An 11237-nucleotide genomic window follows, 5' to 3' on the forward strand; every position below is an offset into this window, starting at 1 on the left:
ATAATCTGGAAGTCTGTACCATCGCATATAATCACAGAAACCCGAATGAAGACAATGGAGTGTTCCCAGAAGGCACAATAGCGAGAATACAGAAATAGAACAGACCTTTACATCATATACACAGATGGTAATTTTTTTTTTTCCCCCAGGAACAATATATATATACCGTTCGGCCATAACATTATGACCACCTGCCCACTGGCGTAACTTCTTCCTGTCTCCCTCTGCCTTTTCAAAATTGTTTAGATGGGCCCTTTCTAAACTATTTTGAACCGGCACAGGGAGACAGGAGCGTATCGGGGGTCATGTGACATCACGTGACCCCGCAGTGAAACCGAGGCTGCCCGCACAGTGTGCGCGAGCAGCTGGAGAGAAAGCTGCAGGAGCGGTGAGATGTACGCGGGGCGGGAGGGAGGTGGCATGTATGTATATGTGTTCGTATGGATGGATGTGAGCATGCATGTCTACTTATGTGTGTGAGCAGGGATGTGTAAGTGGGGTGAGATGGAGTGTGTATTAGTGAGTATGAGTAAGTGTGTGTAATATATGTGTGTTTACATTTGTTGTAAAAAGGTCAAAGAAGGCACAGGCAAGCTGTTGTTTGGAGGCGATGATGGCACAGTCTAGCTGTTGAAGTTGAGGGGCCTAGAGCAATTTTGGCACCAGGGCCTCATGGTTTCTAGTTACGCCCCTGCACCTGTCTAATATTGGGTAGGTCTCCCCTTTGCCCTGACCCGCCGAGGCATGGATCCGTTGCGAGGTGGGACCCCCATGGATGCATCCCGGTGCTGCACGTTCTCCAGGTAAGCGGCGCACCCGACTATCCACGTGATGTAAAAGAAAACGGGATTTATCAGACCGGCCACCTTCTTCCATTGGTCCGCGATCCAGTTCTTCTGCTCACGTGCCCATTGTAAGAGCTGCAGTTTTGGAGATGCTCTGACCCTTGTCAAAGTTGCTCAGATCCTCACGTGTTCCCATTTTCCCATCAACTTTGAGGGCAACATTTTCACTTTCTGCCTAATATATCCCCCCCCATTGACAGGGGCCATGATAACAAGATTATCAGTGTTATTCACTTCACCTGTCTGCGGTCATAATGTTGTGGCTGATCTGTGATCTTTCTCAGTGCTTCTTCTTTCTTATGGATCAATAATTTAATTACGTGTTTTGGATGCTAAGCTGTCAATATTCTATTATGATTCTGAGGGTCTTTGTTAACCTCTTTTGTTTAGCCCCAGAGTTAAAACTGCATAAAAAGAAGAGGAGATTGGGGATGATCAAACGTATGCCAAATTTGGGGGGGAAAGCCATAAAATTAGTCCATGGTATCTCGTTCTGATTAGTCTTGTGGTCGCCAAAGTTGATTTATTGTACTGTGAAGCCATTGGTTCTAAGAAACAGGTAGCCATAAAAATGTGTCAATTTATACCATTTGTTTTGGCAACATGCGCAACTTATCAACCTATTAAAATCATAGACTGGTCACTTAAGGAAAGCATTCTTAGAACCCAACTGCCTGTTTAGCTTGGTCTGCTGTTTGCTCAATCATGGTCTAAATTGTGTATTAGGTTCACTTTGTTAGGAGTCACCATTTATATTCACCTCTAATCCTGGCCGAGTAAGTCTTCTCCATAGCCAGATATAATCATGAGCCATACCAATTTTTCCCTTGTTACGGTGAAGACTTATTCCTTTTGGGTTGCCCCGTTCTTAGTCAGGCTCCCCTGTAATTCAAACTTGAGATACTTTATCACTGGTTTTATGACATTTTCATTGGTAGCTAAAAAAGTACACATGATTTTTGGGATAATATTTTGTGGAATTTTTGGAGGAAATGGGTTCTCGGTCTGGCATAAAGCTAACACAGCATTCCACAATAAGAACACCACGCCAACAGTCACACACAGAAGTGGTAGTGTGATGGTCTGGGTGGTGGTAGTTTGATGGTCTGGGTGGTGATAGTGTGATGGTCTGGGTGGTGGTAGTGTGATAGTCTGGGTGGTAGTGTGATGGTCTGGGTGGTGGTAGTGTGATAGCCTGGTTGGTAGCGTGATGTTCTGGGTGGTGGTAGTGTGATGGTCTGGGTGGTGGTAGTGTGATGGTCTGGGTGGTAGCGTGATGTTCTGGGTACTGGTAGTGTGATGGTCTGGGTGGTGGTAGTGTGATGGTCTGGGTGGTGGTAGTCTGATGGTCTGGGTGGTGGTAGTGTGAAGGTCTGGGTGGTGATAGTGTGAATGTCTGGGTGGTGGCAGTGTGATGGTCTGGGTGGTGGCAGTGTGATGGTCTGGGTGGTGATAGTGTGATGGTCTGGGTGGGGGTAGTGTGATGTTCTGGGTGATGGTAGTGTGATGGTAGTGTGATGGTCTGGGTGATGGTAGTGTGATGGTCTGGGTGGTGGCAGTGTGATGGTCTGGGTGGTGGTAGTGTGATGGTCTGGGTGGTGTTAGTGTGATGGTCTGGGTGGTGGTAGTGTGATGGTCTGGGTGGTGGTAGTTTGATGGTCTGGGTGGTGATAGTGTGATGGTCTGGGTGGTGGTAGTGTGATAGTCTGGGTGGTAGTGTGATGGTCTGGGTGGTGGTAGTGTGATAGCCTGGTTGGTAGCGTGATGTTCTGGGTGGTGGTAGTGTGATGGTCTGGGTGGTGGTAGTGTGATGGTCTGGGTGGTAGCGTGATGTTCTGGGTACTGGTAGTGTGATGGTCTGGGTGGTGGTAGTCTGATGGTCTGGGTGGTGGTAGTGTGAAGGTCTGGGTGGTGATAGTGTGAATGTCTGGGTGGTGGCAGTGTGATGGTCTGGGTGGTGGCAGTGTGATGGTCTGGGTGGTGATAGTGTGATGGTCTGGGTGGGGGTAGTGTGATGTTCTGGGTGATGGTAGTGTGATGGTAGTGTGATGGTCTGGGTGATGGTAGTGTGATGGTCTGGGTGGTGGCAGTGTGATGGTCTGGGTGGTGGTAGTGTGATGGTCTGGGTGGTGTTAGTGTGATGGTCTGGGTGGTGGTAGTGTGATGGTCTGGGGCTGCCTTGCTGCATTAAGACCTGGGTGACATGTCATCATTTATGGAACCATGAATTCCGCTCCCTACCAGAAAATCCTGAAGGAGACCTACAGCTCCAACGCAGTTGGATTATGCAGCAGGACAATAATTTGAAGCAAAAAAGCTGAACAGCTCAAAAGAAACAAAATGAAGATTCCTGACTTGAATCCGGTTGAGGTGCTGTGACATGACCTTAAAAAGGCAGTTGATGATCAAAAACCCTCCAATGGGGCTGAATGCAAACAATTCTGCCCAGAAGAGCGGCCAAAATGTATCAACAGCGATGGAAAGAACTCATTGCCAGTTATTGCAAACGGTTGATAGCAGATGTAACCACCAAGGGTGGCACAACCAGTAATTAGGCTTAGGGGGGCAATTACTTCTACACATGGGTGATATAGGTTTTGTTTAACTCTTTACCTTCAATGAATGATCATTTAAAAGTTGCGTTTTGTGTTTACTCACGTTGTCATTGTCATGTTGTGCATTAAAGTGTACATTAAAGTATAGTTAAACTATAGTGAGATTTAACTACACAGCATATGGGGGCAGCTCAGCCCTTCGTGCAGAAGAAGCTTACTAGGGCTGGCCCTTTATAATGCAGCGTGAAGTTGGTATGATAAATCCTTAGAAATTAAATATGTCCTGTTTGTACGCTAATATAAAATATATTGCGTTTCACACAGGTAAGACCATCTGTTGGCCCAGCTGGAAAGTTCGTCATTGCGGCATAAGCCACGATTTCACGCCCTCTTAAGCTCTCCGCCAATTCAGCGTCTCTTACTTCTTTAATCAGAGTAAAGTTACAAAACTCACCCTATTGGGATACATATTTTCCAGTGATGGATAATAACAAAATTACTCCGCAATTTCCTTAGAGAACAGAATTGAAATGAGTGTAAAGTTAATAATTTGGAGGATTTTTAGATTCATTATACTGGAGATGTCCACTAGAGAGCAGAAGCAATAACATTTTTCCTTGAAAACAGGCAAAGCATTAACTGTAATGTCTAGTGTATTATTATTATCAAATAATACTGTGTTCTGAAAGTTGTGTACATTGTTGTTTGACACCAAACTAGGCACTGATACGTTGTTGCTAGAGAAACAGATATATATTTTTTTACCAATGATAAAAAACATTTGAATAAATATGATTTATATTTTTTAAAAATGTTAACATACGCATCTTCTTTTTCCTTATGAATTATTAACTATATATTTTAAATAATCTATGTTCTTATTATTTGGCCTTGACAGAATAATTTTTGGAAAGTCACCAAAAATCTACATAAAATGATTCATTTAACACAGCTAGCCTGATTTAGGAATTTCATCAAACACATATTTTGCTTAATATATTATTATTGTTACCTTTTATTTTATACAATGCCAACACCTTTCCACAGCGCTTCTTACAGTCCATACGTTCATGGGATCCGACAAAACTGGAATTTACAGACTAAGATGAACCGAGGGCCCGGCTCGCAAGAGCTTACAATCTACAGCAAAGCCAAGCAAGATGATGAATGAGCCAGAGTTCCATAGGGTCATACCCGGGACCTTTTCAAATGACATGACCCTGAGAGTCTTCAGATTTTGAATGTTTAAAGTATCTTAAAATGCATTCTACATTGGTGGGGCGAGTGATGTATCATTGGGTTTAAGGGGGCAGAAGTCAGATGGTGCAAAACTGGCAGGCAGGTGATCAGGCCCCCTTGGGTGCTGTTGCTCAATAGGCGGGTTACAGAGGAGATTTATATTATGGAGGCTGTGCCGGCTCAGCATAGCCTCCGTAGACTGCATTAGACTGGATTAGACTGCATTAGACTGCATTAGACTCTAGACTGCATTAGACCCTCTAGATTGTAAACTCTTTTGAGCAGGGCCCTCCTTACCTGTTGTCTCTGTTAGTCAATTTGTTATGTTATATACTACTAGTTGTGTCCTGTCCACCCATTGTATATCGCTACGGAATTTGATGGCGCTATATAAAACAATAAATAATAATAAATAATAATAATTAGACTGTATTAGACAGCACAGTACCTTTTTTAATGCAGTAAAGACACCGGTCATGTAGGGGGTGGCTCAGGGCACTGTCCTGGGTCAGGTCACTGTCCACTGGGTGGGGGTTCATGGCGCACTGGAGTGTCCCTTTAAACACTGTGTTTGATTGTTGAGTTTATTCAAAAATTATAATATCAAAGACATATATATTCACGAATACAATAATAAAACCATTTCATGATACAAAAATAAAAAGAAAATTACAATTCCTCTCCAGACTATGTATCTAAATAAGAATTCAAAATACATTTTTTTTGTCATGAAAATTCCTGATATCCTGCTTTATGTTTATATATGTACTGGTAATCTTATGAGGTTTAAAAAGCACTCATCTAATATTAAATTCAGATAAGTTCCTTTTCTAAATTCAGGCTTAAAAAGGCTACGTTTGTGTATTAATACACATAATCCAGTGGGGAACCACATTTTGCATTTTTTATATTGCTCTAATTTAATCGCATTTAATCAGCCTAAGAATTTGGTAAAAGTCAATGGTTTTTTTTTTACTCATAATCATAATAAACCAGCATAGCTACAAGAAGATTTATTTGATATGACAGTATTTGGATAAATCGATAGACATAAAAATAAAACGTGTTTACGTGAATATAAACGTCAAACAAACAATCCTACTCTCAATTAAAAAAATCAATTCAAGTTTTTTCTTAAGAACCATCATTAGAACCATTTGGTTGGTTTTAGTAAGAGTCATCTTATTTAGAAAGTTCTAAAGTATAATTCTTATGTACAATAACAAGAACAAAAGACCTGAAGGAATAACAATATTCAGCTTCTGGAGCACATCATACCGGCTGATTCTATTGGAGTGGACAGCTTTTTAGTCTAAATAAAATGTCCCTAGAGGACAATGAAATACCCGGTACGACATGGGTAAAAACCAGTCCCACATCGCCACACAGTGATTGCAGTCACCGATGTAGCTCACAGATCCAGAGGCGGAGTGGTCAGCCCAGATCCCGACACTGCCATACATGTGATCGCTGCTACAGCCAATCACCATACCTAGGAACTCTATGGTTTTGCCCAGAGACTCCAGGAGAAGAGCCGTTTCTCTGGTTCTCCGGGTCGACACCCGAATCCTCCAGGTCACGAGATCAGGGTCCTGGCACGCCCTACTCCCCACCCATTTCCCCTTTAAATGGGGGTGTTTCTTGCGATGTCCGTGGGAACGCCCACTTACTTCAACAACCAGTCCTGATCGAGTCCCGCAAGGGTAGGCTCCAATCACATGCATGGACACAGTCAGATGACAAAGGCTCTGTCTCTCTGTTCACTGTGATTGTAAGGTGTAGAGAGATGTTAAACAGCAAGAAAAAGTGACTCCTTGGGTGCCAAGACCAATCTTTTAACCTTTTTTTATCTGACCTTAAGGGGTTAATTTTTCATCTATAATTTGAATGCATATGGGGTAGTTACTGGCGAATTAGGTATTTAGGGTTAGGTTTAGGCTAGGTTTCCACTTGGGTATTTTTCCTGCGTTATTTTCTTGATGAAAGAAAGAAACTGCATTTACCTGCGTTTTGACGTTTTTTCTGGCGTTTTTTCTGGCGTTTTAGCCTTTCAGTGGAAATTGCTTTTTTGACCTTAAGCAGTTTTTCCAGCCTTTACAAGTTAGAATTTTCACCCAGCTAAAAGGGATTAGGATAAATGGCAAGTATTTGCCCCCTCCTGATGTCATTTCCTTGGTACAGTTGTACTTAAATGCCCCGGCGGACCCTTTTGTCTCTTTTCTGTGGTTTGTAAGGCATGCTTTATTTCGAATGTCTGCTGCTCTAGGAAGATTGGCCCCAAATGATTGCAAATCGCAAGGGATACTCACTAGTTGAATAAGCTTGGACACATCAAAGACAATTCTGGGTGCCATGCTGCTAATAAATTACACAGAGACAGCACACAGTGTACAAGCAGATAAAGGTTTTACCACAGTACTGGGAAAATGGCAGCTCTTCCTCTTCCTGGGTCCTGCCCCTTTTTTGTAACTGTGGAAAAAAACGCCATAAAAAACGCCAAGGCAAAACCCACATGGCTTTTTCATGGCGTTTTTTCTCTCCCATAGACTTCTATTGGAGAAAAACGCCAAGATTTCCTTGCAAAAAACGCCAGAGTGTCGACATGCTGCGATTCTGAAAAACTGCCACAGAGCCCAAAAAAGCGGAAAAACGCCAAAGAGGACTGAAAAAACGCCAAACAGAAAAACGCCAAGTGGAAATGGCATTGTGCGATTTCCTATTGAAGAACAGCTAACATCTGGCCGCAGAGTTTTTTCACTAATAAAACGCTGTGTCGCTGAATTGGCGTTTTTATGGGCGTTTTTCCAAAAAAAAAAAAAACAAGTGGAAACCTAGCCTCAGGGTTAGGGAGCAGTTAAAACATCTAAAAACAATATAAATTAAATATTTTTAGCAATATGGGATGTTTTTTAGATCGGGACAAGTTAGCAAAGATATTTTTTGTATATTATTTTACATTTCTACTAGCTGCGGATAATTTATCTATGTGTAAAACTGTGAATAAATGTTGGGTTTTTTTTCAAATCTTTCACAAAAAATGGTGTCTTTTTGGTGGTTTTATAGTTGAAGAAAATAGCAAAAACGCAAAGCTAAGACCCGTGTCTTAACTAGCATTATGTATGTGATAATTGGCTGAAATCTCACTGGATTTCCCGAGGAGATTACAGAAATTAGAGCTGATGACTCAAATTATTATTAGAGGCCTCAGGGTCAGCTGAGTTTATTCACTAAGAACAATTGACCACCATACCTGGGAACTTCTTCACCCCGGCCACCCGGCGTCTTCCCTTGCGTGTCGCGGCCAGGAAGCCTTTTTTTCCACTTTTAATTTTTCTTCAGTTTAACCCTTTGCCAGTTTTTCTTTTTTTCTTTTCATCTCTTCTACAGGGTTCCGTTCTGTACGCGGGAACATTTACAAAAGCATAGAAATAAATAGTGATGCGTTTCTATAGTGTGATTTCCTGGCCTTGGGATAATCACTCCTAATGATTTATTGAAGTCCTGTCTTTTGTGCATGACTGTGAGCGGTCCTCTTAGCAATCGACTTGAAAAGAAACTCTGATAGTTTAAAGCCGTATACATTATGGCGCGTGGAAAAAGCTATTACGCTCCTCTGGTTTTATAACATACAACAGATGCACATTGTGGCATCATGCGTGCCGGAGAGGTTCGCAATATGTTGCTTTGTTGAAGACCTCTTTGGATTTCAAATTGTTATCAAAGTGCATCTGAAGAAATTACATGAATAGCATGAGTATTGAAAGTGAGTCCGTTTAAAGAATCTCATATACCGTATATATTTAAATACCCCGCAATCTCAGACAGATCTGTAAAGTGTTTGTATCATGAGTTGACATTACAAATAGTAACTTATTTATATTTTTTATCATTATTAGTTTTTAGTTTATATTGATGGGGCATCAATACACAAGAGGCATCACACAAACAACAAAGCAGTGTGGAAAGCATTTTTAATGCTCTGTGTAGATTAACCCATCCTGATGCAGGTGTCGGTGTGGCAGAGCCTGCCCTGGTGTGTGTGTTTGGGTGTCGGTGTGGCAGAGCCGATCCTGGTGTGTGTCTGGATGTCAGTGTGGCAGAGCCTGTCCTGGTGTGTGTGTGTTTGGGTGTCAGTGTGGCAGAGCCTGTCCTGGTGAGTGTGTGTTTGGGTGTCGGTGTGGCAGAGCCTGTCCTGGTGTGTGTTCATCTGTTTCCTGGCACTTTATTTTCTGTAGGAATAAATTGAACTAGTTAATTTTTTACTTATCTAGAGATAAAACGCCCTCCTGAATTTATAGTCACTTCAGGGGATAAAACTTTCTAGTCCAGAAATCAGTGAGAGGAAAAGTAAATGTTTTGTGTTATTGACTCTATTCCTGTCTGCATATTTTATTAAAAAGGATCAGTGGCACTAAATTGTGGCTAAAGGCGTCCCGTGTATGATGACTTTTTTTAGTGTACTGATTACTCCCAGTCCCATCACATCCTCTATCCTATACTATCTGCCAAGCGCCGATGTCATCTTTATTCAGTACACATGGATGCCGAGGAGTTAAGATTCTGTCTATTTTATTTATTTCCATTAAAAGGCCCAACATCCTCAGCACCAGGCCCATGATCCTCTAAATCCGGCCCTGATCAACTCTGTGAGCACAGGCTGGATTGAAACTGGCTGACACTCACTGTGTGCTCCAGCCTTGTGCAGTTTAATTTGGCTAAACGTGTTTTAAATGATTTGTGGACTGACTTTGTTTTACTGTTTAAGTAATTTAGTATTGATAGAATGATATATAGAAGTTGATCAAAAAACTGTTTGTCCACTGCTTTTTTTCATTATCGCCAAATTAACCCTGTATTAATATGCATTTTTTCTCAGTGAAAAATGAGTGTGGCCCACGCACACGTACATTTCTGATGAAGTGGCCCACTGCAGAAAAAACTTGGATACCCCTGATCTATACCCAGACATTCTCTCTCCTTCTCTCCCCTCTTGCTCTCTCCCTCTCTTCACTTTCTCCTATCTCACCTACAGTACACCTCTCCCTCCTTCTCTTCCTTCCCCTCTTACCTTGTGCACAGAGATTTTATCTTTTGTGCCCACGCTCTTTGTGCGAGCTGGCGCTCCTGCTGCTGGCTCATGTAGCACAGGTTGGTCCCACACACTTTCCTCGGCCCACCCATGGGCCCAAACGCATACCTGGGAAATCTCCTGCTTCCCTGGGTCTCAGGTCAGGTTCGTCAATCTCTGTGTAAGGAAGAAGCCTTAGGCCGTGCTCCACTGCCCAACCCAGTACTACCCACTCGCCACTCAGTTCCCTGCCCTCAAGGCTCCCTGGGGTCAGCCCCACTCCTTTACAAAGCCTTTCGCCCCCAAAAGAGGGAGAACTCCAAGCAGCGTACCTTGGGAAGTTCCCAGGTATGTCCATGGTGCATACACAAGCTATTTGAAGCTGGCACTCATGGCATCTGCCGGTAATTATTTATTACCAAGAATGTGAAAGGTGTCTGCTATCATATTACTGCCTTATTTTTGTGCCTCAATAACTGAAACAAAGGGTCCAGAGGAATACAGTCTGTGAATAAAACATCCACAATACAAACTTTATTAGCATTTCTCCACCTATGATGTCATTCAGTGACACTTAAAGAGAAGGTGGCCAAAAAGAGACTGTTGAGCAAGCACCATCACGTAGTCCCGTGCCAGTATGGGGCATAGGGGTACCAATATTCATGTAGAATTCAAGGTTTATTCCCACAATTATCTGCCACCACCAACAGCCCTGAATTTTATACTGTAGTCCTGGCACCTGGGCTGTTGGCTATCACAGGCAATGCCCTTTTACTGGCTGGCGGCATTTACATTAATAGCGCACTGATTATAGAAATACACAGTAACAACATCTCTTTCAGCTCCCCACATTATAATTTTATCTTTCCTGTTTTTACACTAACAGCGCAATTCATTCTTGTTCATAATGAATTGCAATTCATACGATAATTACCCAATTTCAGTGTTTGCTATTACAGCAATTTCTGAATTTCTTTACCTAAGTTATGATTTCGCTATAATGAGTTCCCTCTGATTTTCTTTATCCTCGCCAATTAAGTTCTGCTCTTTTTCTGGAAGATAATTACTCTCCTTACACACGAGGTCAGAGAGTGCAAATCCGAGGGATTTTCTTGGAAATCAGCAAAAAGCTATAGTTATTTTCATTCCAAGTTGCAGAGTAATATGGGATAGAGGTGAAAAGTGATGGACTTGATGCAATACATTATAGTATTATTGATGGATGGTTAAATGTGTTTAATCTTCAGCCCAGATATTGTTATAGTGGCAGATTGTAATGATACACACTGATGCCCCAAAATGAAGATTTGTGGATAAGAGATGGGTGGGAAGAAGCGAGGTTTAGATTTAGAGGGTTAGGGTTACTCAGAGTACTTTAATATACAGTCTTCTTTAGAAGGGTTGTCAGAGACAGTAAACTGACCTTGCAAAGTGCATATGTCACGTTTCCCAAATAAGACATTTTACAGCTAAGAACACTAAGTAACACTGAAGAACAATATAATGATGTTTACATATTAGTGTACATAA

The sequence above is a fragment of the Spea bombifrons genome, chromosome 3, assembly GCF_027358695.1.
Source record: "Spea bombifrons isolate aSpeBom1 chromosome 3, aSpeBom1.2.pri, whole genome shotgun sequence".
NCBI classification, from domain to species: Eukaryota; Metazoa; Chordata; class Amphibia; order Anura; family Pelobatidae; genus Spea; species Spea bombifrons.